Source organism: Mixophyes fleayi, chromosome 1 (assembly GCF_038048845.1).
Source record: "Mixophyes fleayi isolate aMixFle1 chromosome 1, aMixFle1.hap1, whole genome shotgun sequence".
NCBI classification, from domain to species: Eukaryota; Metazoa; Chordata; class Amphibia; order Anura; family Limnodynastidae; genus Mixophyes; species Mixophyes fleayi.
Window position 1 is genome coordinate 311,314,279 of NC_134402.1, and position 14,123 is coordinate 311,328,401.

Below are 14,123 nucleotides of genomic sequence, written 5' to 3' on the forward strand. Positions count from 1 at the left end.
AGTGGGTTATGCCCTCACCCTACTAACATTTTGGTCTTTACCATGACATCTGTATGCAAGCATGGAAGATTGCCATTACCAACTTATAACCATAAGCATCAATTAAAGTAATGATTATTAGCGATTCATATATAAAATTATCTGTAAAATAGGTATTAGGTTTTGTGATTTGCAAGAAAAAATGTATTTTAAACAATCTCATTATTACTTGATGAAAACACTACTTTCATCTTGTAATGTATTTTGATATTTATATACTTACTGTATACTCTAGTTGATAATCTCATAATACATATTGCATAACCATAACCATATAATAAGAGGTAACGTATCCTAATGTCCTAAGTATGATCTATGAAAGTCTTTTGTATAATTACTATTAAACCTGTGCTAAGATGTTGTCAGAATAATATCTGGGGGTAAATGTATTAAGCTGATCCAATCAGATTCTAAATGATAACTAGAATCCGATCGGTTGCTATAGGCAACATCTCCACTTTTCAAATCCGCCGGAAACTGGCAGCTTGATACATTTACCCCCTGATCTTGGAATAAATGCTACACGTGATGAGAAAAACATGGATACTAATCACTTAATATTCTAATAGCTTGATAAGCACACTAAAGTTGTTGACGGATCTATTGAATAATGACTATTGCTTCACATTAACATTAGTATTCCTTCCACTTAATTCATATTTTGTATAGTCTTTTATACTCTAATTTAATCTTTTTATAGTGAGACAATTTATCAATGAACTACATTTTAGCAATGTGAGGTCTCAACTTGATGATGATGACTGATGATTGGTGTTTTAATGTGATAATGGCACACAGCCCCAGCCTTTTCTAAATGAAGAGTATTGGGTCCAGGAAAACAACTGCACCCCCTCCTCCCCAGGAATAAAATAGTGGTGCTGTTAGCACTTAGCACTACTCCTAATACAGTAGATGTCAGGAAAATAATGTGTATGAGTAAAAAAAATTGCATTTTCATATTTGACACTACTGGTCCCAGCAAACCCAGTCAGCCCTAAAGAGCTTGGATATGTTGGTACTTGCCAGAGCATACTGGAGCATGTAGAACTACAAGTGCCAGAATGCCCTGGCATCCAGGGCCCGCTGGGACCTGTAGTGTCACATGGGAAAATACTGTAGAAAAAAAACACATACGCCATATTTTTCTATAAATCCAAAGGAAAGGGGACACAATAGATTAACTACACTGAACTGCCCCTTGGATGAGCAAATATGACAGATTGAAAAACATAATTTCATTGATGAGACATGAAAGCTGTTCTCGTGAGCTTGTTAATAGCCAGTTAGCCAATTAGAAACGGACATTTTCACTACTCAGCCAATCACAGATATGCTGTCACTAGGCTTTCTGTGATTAGCTAAGTGGTGCAAGAGACCACACTTGATTGGTCGACTGGCTAGTAACTGTCCAGGATCACTATACTTTGATTAATTTTGCGTTGTGGGTTCCTTGGGAGCAGTCCATTCATTACATAGGTTTGTTTGTTCTAATTTATCCTTTTGGTTGGCCATTAAATTATGGTATAGACTATGGAGGCAATATTTGTTAACTACTTGCAGAGGCAAAAATAATATATTAATTATGGTGGCAGCATTTAATAATTAATTCTGGGGCAACATGTATTCCTTAATTGAATGTACATTATTTATGACTTAATTAAGGGGCAAATGCATACTAAACCGCACTTTAGAAAACGTTCCCCTTGGACTTAGTATAGCTGTGCCTAGCATCTTACTGATGTGTCCTCATTTACTTTGCCAAAAATTCTGTCAGGATACAGAATGCAGTACAATAACAGTTTGCATACAGCAAGTGGTGCTTTTCTTAAACTGTGCTGCGTGAAGTTTGCCTTTACAAGCCCTTGCCCCTTAAAATTTAAGCTGTTTTGACGCCGATCTCCCGCGAAATGAAAAAAACGGGGTATGATACATTTACCCCCTGGTCACTTGAGGTCACACTTCTATACGTGACTAGAGTACACTATATAAACCTGAATATACAGTAGTATTGTAAATAGGCAATTGTTAACCCCTTGCGAAAGTGTTTTATTTAATTATGTATTATTGTATGTTAATATAAATGGAGAATGATACAAGTCACCTGGATCCCATTATTTAATTTCCATCTGCTTAGCAAGATATACATTTTCTTCATTCCTAAGTCTGCTTCTATTTCATATAACTCTATGCTTTTATAATACTTGCTAACTCTTTTGAGAACCCAATTGGCTTTCTTTTTCTTGTGCTTTTCCTAACTTGTTTGATAGAAATGTCTGTTGCTTTTAGCATTGTGCCTTTTAATTTTGCCCCCTACAGCACAACATGTTTAGGCCAAGATACAAAATTGCACCCTCTATCTGTATTTACTTCTAACTGTTGGTCGCTATGGGTCAATCAAATGTGCTAATTACAACATATAATAAGTCAGTACAGTCATAAGGTTCCATTACATCACAATATGTCCATTATGTCATAATCCGCTTATCGGTTGACCTTTTACCTTTACTGTGTTATTGGCATAGTTAACATACCACTAATGAAATATAGACACAGAGACTTGTTTTGGCTAAAATGAAAGGTCAGCAATTTATTGAAATATTCAATATATTGAGAAGAGGTGGTTAATATAAGCAGACCAATCAGCCACAAGGTCACATCCATGAGCTATAAACTCCGCCCCAATAGGTTGGGTACGGCTGAGGCCCGCCCGCCTAAGCGGAGCACCATAACCCCGAAGGGGTATTCCCACTAATTGCTCACTTGCCTACTGCGTCTTGAATGTGACCTAATTGTCTGCTGACTGGGCTGCTTACCGCCACAGCTGGGTCCCGCTAGGAACCCACGCCCGCCACCAACTGACCTCTTATAGCCAAAACACTGAACATCTGCTTCACGAAATACGCCAATCCTGCATCTGACAAATGCACCCCATCAGGCCTGTAGAATTCTGTGAAACGTGCCCCTATGGCCGGGTAGCTGATAAACCCGCCCCCTACCTCTGATATTATTTTCCTCGCTGTCCTATTAACCTTCCCGCGAGCCTTTTTAATACGAGCTGGTCTGTCTGCTCCCCGCTAGTTCTGGGGATGATGTCCGACCAGATGAGGTGCACTGCTGGCCAATGTAGCTTAATTACCCCAATATCCTCTTTGATCCTTACTATGAGCTCTAAACCTTTCCACTTCCCCAAATCGTTGCCCCCGAGTTGAATTATAAGTACGGAAGGGCGCCCAAATCTGGTCTCGCTATCCCTTAGCTCCTTCATTAGTGACTCCCAACACAACCCCCTGCGACCTATCCACCTCACCGAACTTGCCTGGGGGTATCTGGCAGAGTTATGCGCAGCCCCACTTATACCTGCCCAAAAGACAAATGAATGGCGAACAAACCAAATATCTTTGCTATCCTGGCAGCAGGGCCGCTCAGTCAGACCGCTTTTAGGGCCGGGGGTACGCCGGCCGGCCGCCCCCCGGATGCAATATAGGCTGTGTTCACATCAGATGCGGCCGCGTCAGCGCACAGGCGGCCGCATAACATGACAAGGGATGCGGCCGCGTCATCAATGACGCGACCGCATCCCATTTCATGCGATGCAGCCACCTGTGTGCCCCCCCGGCTTCCCTCTCCCAGCACACGCCTGCCTGGCAGGAACCTGTAAGACCCATTGAAAAGGAAACACTCCAGCTTGTGCAAGATAGGGTGACCCATGCGGAGGTAAAACCAGAAACCCCGGGGCGTCAACAGCCAATCAGGCCCCCGAAGAAAAGAAAATGGCAAATCCCTCTGCGCCTCCTTTCAACAAGACAAGCAACCTTTGTCATGGGTCAGCCTCCTGGAATCGCAGCAAACACGCTAGAGCGCAACTGGTGGACGAACATATTTCCTGAAACACTTTGACTTCCACCTACCCAACTTCATAATCGATTGCTCTGAGGCGCCCTCTTCAGCCGCTACTGTAGCTGCTCCTATTCTGAAGGAATGAGTCCATTAGTCTGCGGTATTTAAGCCAAACTTCGCTGCACACTTCTAAAAAACAGCTGAAAACTGGTATTTCGTAAGGGGGTAACCAACATGATGCCTTAGCCAATTACTCCCTGGGGAGGGGGCCATGTCTTTATACAACCTAGCTAACACGACTGGGCAAACTGCCCTGTCCCCGTTGCGGTGTAAATTAATCCACCGCCTCCCTTGATGACGAATACTCCTGCCATGATGACCAAGCCTATCGATACTTCTTCAAGGTACCCGGCGCTACCGAATGCCTCACCAGGTCCGCTATACCGGCCTTATAATCTGCCAGACAAAATCAGGGTATGCAACACCAGACTCATTAGCCCCGGGGGCTAGCGCACAAAATCTCAGCCAATCAAATCTAGACAAAGCATACGCAATCCCATTATCAGACCCAGGTACATGCCTCGCCCTAAAGGTGATATTATAAGATAAGCACTTGTATACTAAATGCCTCAATAACCCAGCGCCGGGGGGGAGGTAGCCTTCTGATTGTTGATAGCGTGCACTACTTCCAAATTATCGCACCAAAAAACTATTCTCTTATCTCTCAGGCGGTTACCCCACAATTCCATCACTACAATAATTGGGAACAATTCCAGCAACAAGAGATTCCTCGTGAATCCTTCCTGACCCCAAGACGTTCAGGTAAGCCCCAAAACCAGACGATCCCGTCGCATCCGTAAACAATTGAAGCTTCACATTATTGGCGGCGGACGGCAACCACAAACAAACCCCATTGAAATTCTCCAAAAACAAATGCCACATGACCAGATCGTCCCTAATCTTTTTGGAAATTCTACCAGATTACATGCCTTCTTCATCCCAACTGTAGCTCTTTCCAACTTCCAGCAAAAAACCCTGCCCATGGGGATAACACGACAAGCAAAGTTAAGTAAACCAAGTAGGGATTGAACCTGCTTTAACTGAGCCTTACCTTTGCCCTGCAACGAGTCAATCACCCCCCTCATCTTAGCCACTTTCTCTACAGGCAGCCTACACACCCTGCTCTGGTGTCAATTTCTATACCCAGGTATGACAGCCTCTCCGTCGGACCTTTCGATTTGACTGCAGCCACTGGTACTCCCATCACGCTGAACAATGCTTGAGCTGAAAACAACAAATCCCGACACACCGTAGAACCACTTGGCCCAATGAATAAGAAATCATCCAGGTAATGGGCCACACTTTGAAGCCCTGTTCCCATAACCACACACCAATGCAGAAAATTACTGAAACACTCGAAAAAGCCTTAATGTGCAGGAGCTCCTGCGGGGGTTCTGTCCGAGGCACCTGGACCTCTCCTCTTAGTACATTCTCTTCTGGGGTGCCCTCCCCCACACGCAGCACAGGCATGCTTAAACCTACAGGCCGCACCTCTATCACAATGACCCCCGTTATATGCAAAACATTTCCCCCGAAAGGGCTGGGCCAATCTATTCAAGGGTTGCCTCTGTCTACTGCTCCCGATCTGGGGAATGGAGTACTGGGGGAGGATTGCAGGAAGGGGAGAGTTGAGAAAGGCTGCTATTGATGTGCCTGGAGGTTGTGTACCTAACTGACGCTGCCTTGAAGGGGGAGTACCCCCATGCTGCCCATTGTTAGGGGCCTCCGATGCCCTGCAGGGGGGGTGGGCTGTTCTGATTGGTGGTGACCTGGGTGGTGAAGTGGCAAGTGACACTGTCCTGTGTCCTCATGCCTAGAGTCTGTGACACAGGGGGGGACATTATATTAGGCAGGGAAGGGGGGTGTTAACTGGGCCCCCGCTAATGCTGTTTCCCCCTCTCTGTTAAGCAATGAAACTGAGTTACTGGGGGGGGGTTGCAGCCCGGGGTGCCAGCGCCTATGTATGTGTTTAATTGGGCAGAGCCTGCAGCGGTTCCCTCCCCAACCCCAGCGACAGTCTGGTTCTGGGCTGGGGGGGAATCATATACAACGTTGACTACATTGGTGGCAGTGGAGCTGCGCCGGGCGCTCCTGGAGTGCCCGGTTCCAAAATAGCCACCGCTACTCTAGCATGCGACTGCGCAAGCGCGACCGGGCGTACCCGCGTCTGTGCAAGCACGGCGTCACGCAGAAATGAGGGGGGGGGGAGTAACACACAGCGGAGAGACCTGGGCCTGTGCTCTCCGCTCTGCAGCAGCTGCTGTGGGGGAGGTGGCCTCTAAGAGGCGGAGGGGGGGGACCCTGACGCGCTTAGCTCTGAGCATGTTGGTGGTGGGTGGGGTTTTGTGGACTGAGCAGTCAAACGGGAGGGGGGGGAGAGAGCAGATGAGAGCTAGGGGAAAAGCAAAGGAAAGGCAGAAAATCAGGGAGTAGAAGAGGGGAAAAGATGCAGAAATAGAGGGCAAATGCAGCAAGAGGAGCAGGAACTAGAAGAGGGGAAAAGATGCAGAAATAGAAGGAGAAATGCAGCAAAAGGAGCAGGAAATGTAGATAGTAGTTGAGCAGAGAGCAGGGGGAACACGAGAGAGGACCACAAATGCAATATAATACAAAAACCAACAAACAACGGCAGTACAGAATTAAACAAGTTTGCACAGTAATAATCACCAGAACAGCAGAGCAGGCCAAACGCTCATTCGAAAACTCCAACCAGGACAGCAGAGCAGGGTAGACGCAGACTTACTCCAAAACTCTCCAGCAGTGAAAGGGGAAACTGGCTGCCTGTACCTGAACCTTATCCTACTTCCCCCACTATAATCCTGCCCCCTATGTCCCTACTGATTGGCCAACTCCTGCCCCCCAGTGGAGTCATCTCCTGCTAGCCTTTTACTTTCCTTTACCTGCCCCCTTAGCGTTTATGTTACCTCGGGCTAATCCCCGCCCTCTTTTATCCGACTGTTCACATTCTACTGTTCATTTGTCAGAAATATATTTTCGGGTTCTTTCCTAATCTAAGGAAAAACGTTCTTACCAACTAGAAGGTGACACAAAAAGTGGTAAGTGATGTAAATTCTCCATTTCTCATACATATTTTGTCTCTACCTCACCCTTTTAAATGTACCAAAACTACCTTATATGTGTAACGCCCCCTGCGGGGAAAAGACAGGGACAGACGCAACAGAAAATAACTCACCTTGTAAACGATGGTCACCTCCAGTCCGCTTCTGATTTCCCAGCTGCGATCCGATCCCAGCAGATCCGCAGCCGCAGTCACCTCCAATCACGTCCCTCTAAGAAAGAGGCAGAGATTACGGCCGTGCCTACCAGGTAAGGGCTGTCCGAGACTACGGCAAAGAACAAGGGCACAGTCAGTCCAAGCTCCTTGCCGCCTCCTCACTTTGTTCTTGCCAAGACGCGGGGGACTACAGGCACTGAAGGCCAAGACTAATCCGAGGACTAATCCCGCCTCAAGTGCCTCACACACCTGCCGGTGAGGGCCTAACCGAAAGGGGGAATCGAGCGTGATACTCACCGGGACACTCCCACTTCCGATCCGGTTCTCCTGCACCTTCCCGACTCCTGCGGATGACAAGAACACACAGCCTCCCTCTACGCTCTCCGTGAAACTAAGATGGCACCCACAAAACTGGACTAACTACAAACGGCGACCCGACCCTAACAACGTTCTAATGGTCGGCAACGCAACTACGTCAAACACTAGGACTAACTAAATGTGGTGCACTAACGGAACTACTAGTTTCACGCTACGGGGAACACCAGCCGGTGTTCACAGCCTAAACCGGAGGGCGGTTCCTAACCCCCTCACCCAGGTCGTACCAAGAAGCTGCCTTCTTGCTATGGAGTCACACACAGGCCCTAAGTACGGGTTCTTTAAGCCCGGCTGAGGCTCAGTAAAACAGCACACTAACCCGCGGGCCGACTGCCGCACGGAACAGCCGATCGAACTGAACCGCCCGACTGCCTGTACTCGGGTATCTCACACGTGTCCCTACGTCCGGAACCACAGGTCCACCTGCACGGAACCGGCCTTGAGGACCCTTGATCAGAACCACGGCCACCCCTGGAACTGCCTCAAGGTGTGCTGTACTGCCACCAACTCACTCAGCCACCCCCTCTGGGTACCAGTGTGACCCCGGGGACCTAAGGGACAGGGAAACTACATGTGTTCTCCCCTGACTATGTGTATGCTGGTACTTACACTTGTCCCCCACAGCACGGGTTAGCACAGGAAAACCACAGGGAACAAGAGCCTACCTTTAATGGGGGCCTGACGTCTTGCCCCTGGACACAGTTAGAAAGCACACCAAAATACTGTAATGTAAACTACACTCGCCACACAGACAGAATAAATAGATACAGTATACAGTACCTTGCCCGCTACTTACCCGAACACAGGACCGCGCCTACTCTCACGAGGCTCCCACGCCTCTACCTCACACCACCAGGGCCTTATGCCCTATACACCATGGGTCTCTGCCCAGCTACACACAGAGCCTTCTGCTCTGTTTCCTGGGCCTCAGCCCCCTCTCTACCTCAGGGCTCTGAGCCCACTCACTAGGGCCTTATGCCCTACTACCTAGGGGGTCCTAGCCCCTGCCTGAGGCCTGTGGCCTCCCTAACTAACTGAGGGCCTTGTGCCCTTAATAACCTACAGGCTACCAGCCTCTAACCAGGCCCTCTGGCCTTCCTATGGCCTCTAGGCCCCTAACTACCTAAGGGCCTTGTGCCCTTGTACCTCCTGGGGCTCAGAGTCCCCCTCTCTATCTAACAGGGGCTTGTCCCCTTTATATAGATACTAATGGCCTACTGGCCCACTACCACGTTGGGGCCTAGTGCCCAGGTCCCTGGGCCTTGTGCCCCTACTTTACAGTGCCACGGGCCTTGTGCCCGAATGTGCCCACGGGCCTAGTGCCCGAACTTAACGTTGAGTATACTTACCTGCTCTGCGCAGGATACTCAACTTGACACGCCGTCTTCTTCCTTTCTTCTCCGGGTCTTCCAGACCCTCCAGCCGGCGGCGCCTCTTCTCCTCTTCGGCGCTGTTGAAGGCTGCTTGGCGGGGGCGCTCTCAGCCCTGACAAGGGCTCCCCGCCGGCGATCTCCGCTCCGGCGGCTTGATTGAAGTCTTCTGGCGGCAGGGTAGCTCACGGCCCTTACAAGGGCCCCCTGCCGCCGCTGCTGCTGCCTCAGTTGCTGGACGTCTGGACGAGACGTCCTCTCTCTTCTCCGCCGACGGACTTCTGCCAAAATGGCGCCACCCGGCGACTTATATAGTCGCCGGCGTGACGTCATTAGCCGGCGCGAGCGCTGATTGGCTCGCGTCGGCGCCAATCTTTTGAATGGCCGGGCGCGAGCCGCGATTGGCTCGCGCATCCGGCCGCTGATTGGCCAGCGGGGAAAGATGAGCCCTGATTGGCTCATCCTTCCCCCGCGCACAGGACCTGCAAGAAAGAAGTTATACTCACCGCCGCTGGATCGATGGACGGGTAAGTTCTTCTTCTCTTCTTTCCTGTAGCTGGGCACCATCGGGGACCTCTTCAGCCCCTCCAGGGGCACAGCGCTGCCGGATATCTTCGCCCTCTTCACGGGCACCGGCTCTGACATCTTCTGTCCCTCCACATTTCCGCCGCCTTTTTCCATTGTGGTCCCCACAATCAACGTCTTCTCCTCTACGTCCACCTCCAAGGGTCGCTTACCGGCATCCCTGACTTGCGTCCACCGGGTCCTTCGCGGTAAAGCCCTCTCGCGCAGGATCCACACCATCCTGGCAACTTCCTCGCCCGAAGTCGGTATCCAGGGAGTCTCTTCCTCGGCGCATGCCGGAACCTCCCATCCGTCCGATACCTCCTCGGTTGTGCGGGAAGCTTCTTCAGAAGGTGGCAACATCCACCACTCTCCAGCTGCGCTCTCTAAAGTACAGTCTTCGTCAGGCAGTACTTCTTCAGCAGCTCTCTCTTCCGGGGTACTGATGGCTTCCATCCTCTCAGGTACCACCGGGCAGACATCTTCACATGTCTCCGGACACAGCGTTGCCCCGTGGAGGGTCTGCTCAGTTCTCCCTTCGTCTTCAGGGACCAACTCTTCCACAGCCACGGACAAGTCGTCTGACGTATCCGACGTCTCCAATACCCCAGCTCCAGCATCCGGCTGACGCGGGTATTCCTGTCGCGAATCTTGCTTGGACGGGACGATCACCTGCGATCCGACAGTCAGCAGGCTCTGCCGATCCTTCCCTCCAGATTCCGACTTCTCTTGAGACAATGGATGGAAGGCTTCCTCGTCCTTCCACTCGAAGACTTCTACGTCTTCCCATTCATCGGAGACTTCTTCGTCCTCCCATTCATCAAAGAGCTCCTCGGCAACTGGGCACTGGTATGCGAAGTGTCCAGGCAACCCACACTTCCAGCACAGCATTTCTTCCACCGGTTGCCGTTTAGTACCTTTGTTCTTCTTCTTCCTTGTCTCACAACGTTCCAGGATTTGCTTCGTGAACGCTGCCACTTCGTCACGAGAGATGACACAGCTGTATCCCTCGTACAGCGGAATGATCCCCCGATGAGCCATCGTTGATCCTGCCGACTACGCCAAAATGTAACGCCCCCTGCGGGGAAAAGACAGGGACAGACGCAACAGAAAATAACTCACCTTGTAAACGATGGTCACCTCCAGTCCGCTTCTGATTTCCCAGCTGCGATCCGATCCCAGCAGATCCGCAGCCGCAGTCACCTCCAATCACGTCCCTCTAAGAAAGAGGCAGAGATTACGGCCGTGCCTACCAGGTAAGGGCTGTCCGAGACTACGGCAAAGAACAAGGGCACAGTCAGTCCAAGCTCCTTGCCGCCTCCTCACTTTGTTCTTGCCAAGACGCGGGGGACTACAGGCACTGAAGGCCAAGACTAATCCGAGGACTAATCCCGCCTCAAGTGCCTCACACACCTGCCGGTGAGGGCCTAACCGAAAGGGGGAATCGAGCGTGATACTCACCGGGACACTCCCACTTCCGATCCAGTTCTCCTGCACCTTCCCGACTCCTGCGGATGACAAGAACACACAGCCTCCCTCTACGCTCTCCGTGAAACTAAGATGGCACCCACAAAACTGGACTAACTACAAACGGCGACCCGACCCTAACAACGTTCTAATGGTCGGCAACGCAACTACGTCAAACACTAGGACTAACTAAATGTGGTGCACTAACGGAACTACTAGTTACACGCTACGGGGAACACCAGCCGGTGTTCACAGCCTAAACCGGAGGGCGGTTCCTAACCCCCTCACCCAGGTCGTACCAAGAAGCTGCCTTCTTGCTATGGAGTCACACACAGGCCCTAAGTACGGGTTCTTTAAGCCCGGCTGAGGCTCAGTAAAACAGCACACTAACCCGCGGGCCGACTGCCGCACGGAACAGCCGATCGAACTGAACCGCCCGACTGCCTGTACTCGGGTATCTCACACGTGTCCCTACGTCCGGAACCACAGGTCCACCTGCACGGAACCGGCCTTGAGGACCCTTGATCAGAACCACGGCCGCCCCTGGAACTGCCTCAAGGTGTGCTGTACTGCCACCAACTCACTCAGCCACCCCCTCTGGGTACCAGTGTGACCCCGGGGACCTAAGGGACAGGGAAACTACATGTGTTCTCCCCTGACTATGTGTATGCTGGTACTTACACTTGTCCCCCACAGCACGGGTTAGCACAGGAAAACCACAGGGAACAAGAGCCTACCTTTAATGGGGGCCTGACGTCTTGCCCCTGGACACAGTTAGAAAGCACACCAAAATACTGTAATGTAAACTACACTCGCCACACAGACAGAATAAATAGATACAGTATACAGTACCTTGCCCGCTACTTACCCGAACACAGGACCGCGCCTACTCTCACGAGGCTCCCACGCCTCTACCTCACACCACCAGGGCCTTATGCCCTATACACCATGGGTCTCTGCCCAGCTACACACAGAGCCTTCTGCTCTGTTTCCTGGGCCTCAGCCCCCTCTCTACCTCAGGGCTCTGAGCCCACTCACTAGGGCCTTATGCCCTACTACCTAGGGGGTCCTAGCCCCTGCCTGAGGCCTGTGGCCTCCCTAACTAACTGAGGGCCTTGTGCCCTTAATAACCTACAGGCTACAAGCCTCTAACCAGGCCCTCTGGCCTTCCTATGGCCTCTAGGCCCCTAACTACCTAAGGGCCTTGTGCCCTTGTACCTCCTGGGGCTCAGAGTCCCCCTCTCTATCTAACAGGGGCTTGTCCCCTTTATATAGATACTAATGGCCTACTGGCCCACTACCACATTGGGGCCTAGTGCCCAGGTCCCTGGGCCTTGTGCCCCTACTTTACAGTGCCACGGGCCTTGTGCCCGAATGTGCCCACGGACCTAGTGCCCGAACTTAACGTTGAGTATACTTACCTGCTCTGCGCAGGATACTCAACTTGACACGCCGTCTTCTTCCTTTCTTCTCCGGGTCTTCCAGACCCTCCAGCCGGCGGCGCCTCTTCTCCTCTTCGGCGCTGTTGAAGGCTGCTTGGCGGGGGCGCTCTCAGCCCTGACAAGGGCTCCCCGCCGGCGATCTCCGCTCCGGCGGCTTGATTGAAGTCTTCTGGCGGCAGGGTAGCTCACGGCCCTTACAAGGGCCCCCTGCCGCCGCTGCTGCTGCCTCAGTTGCTGGACGTCTGGACGAGACGTCCTCTCTCTTCTCCGCCGACGGACTTCTGCCAAAATGGCGCCACCCGGCGACTTATATAGTCGCCGGCGTGACGTCATTAGCCGGCGCGAGCGCTGATTGGCTCGCGTCGGCGCCAATCTTTTGAATGGCCGGGCGCGAGCCGCGATTGGCTCGCGCATCCGGCCGCTGATTGGCCAGCGGGGAAAGATGAGCCCTGATTGGCTCATCCTTCCCCCGCGCACAGGACCTGCAAGAAAGAAGTTATACTCACCGCCGCTGGATCGATGGACGGGTAAGTTCTTCTTCTCTTCTTTCCTGTAGCTGGGCACCATCGGGGACCTCTTCAGCCCCTCCAGGGGCACAGCGCTGCCGGATATCTTCGCCCTCTTCACGGGCACCGGCTCTGACATCTTCTGTCCCTCCACATATGTCTTATATATCTTATGCTATGTGTAAGTTTATTCAATTCCATTCTTTAAACACACACCACAGAGCATTATAAACACTTCTAGCTTCTAGTGAAAACATCAAAACGATACACAAACAAATCTTTAAAATAAAAATATATATCATATCTTCAAGTTTAAATGGTATTTAAATAAAAAAGGAGAAAAGGTGAAAGGAGATGTAAAGTGGGAAGCTGCAGGAATATGATTTAAGTAATTGTTTAGCATATATTAACAGATAACTTGCATACACAAGGTTTTTAGAGTTAAAAACAACACAAAATAAAACACTCCTTAGTTATCATGGCAGGGATACTGTCAAATCCGTTATGGGACCCCAAAGAAGGGAGGCAGATTCGGTGGAGCTTCTTTTTACAGCTCAGGGGTACAGACCATTCTAGAGGTGTTTATCCAGGAACTGCTTTGTGTAAACAACAATGGGGCCCATATCTGCTTAAATTTATGTGGTTTATCATATATAAAGGTCGAAATGGACGGGGGGGGTCCATATTTAGCTATAAGCGCTTTAGCAGCTGTCAATAAATGGGAGACCAGTGTTTGTCAGTGCCTGTTGATGCTGGGGAGGTGGAGAGAGTAGAAAACACCAGAGGGTAAATGTATCATACTGCGCTTTGTACAAGTCGCTGGAAATCAGCGAGACGACAGCTAAAATTTAAAGCGGCGCTGCCTTGTAAAGGAAAACTTCCCTTTACAAGGCAGATGTTCTAGCATTGAATTAAAAATAAAACAGACTCCATCCTAAAAGGGGAATTTATAGTACATTTTTGAAAGCCCCAACTAGTAGAAATGGCTGGGGTCCCAAAATATAAAAGAAAACATTGGGTCACATAGTTTTTTTTATTTTTTTATTTTGTATTTGGGTTTATATCACTAAGATGGCAAGTCTAAACACAGTAAACATTAAAAAATATGCCATGTATGCAGATGTGGTTATTTGCCTCATCAGTCTGGTTGACCAACCCATTCACAATGGGCTCTATACAATATGGTCAGCTGTCCACTGCTAACTTGTGCTGATACTGTCATCAGCTG

General features: G+C 50.1%; 1 protein-coding gene across 10 annotated transcripts in view; it reads left to right on the plus strand.

Annotated features, from left to right (window-relative positions):
* The window catches only part of LOC142158068 (uncharacterized), a 225,462-nt gene that overhangs the window by 173,121 nt on the left and 38,218 nt on the right, over nt 1-14,123 (plus strand). The window lies entirely within an intron of this gene.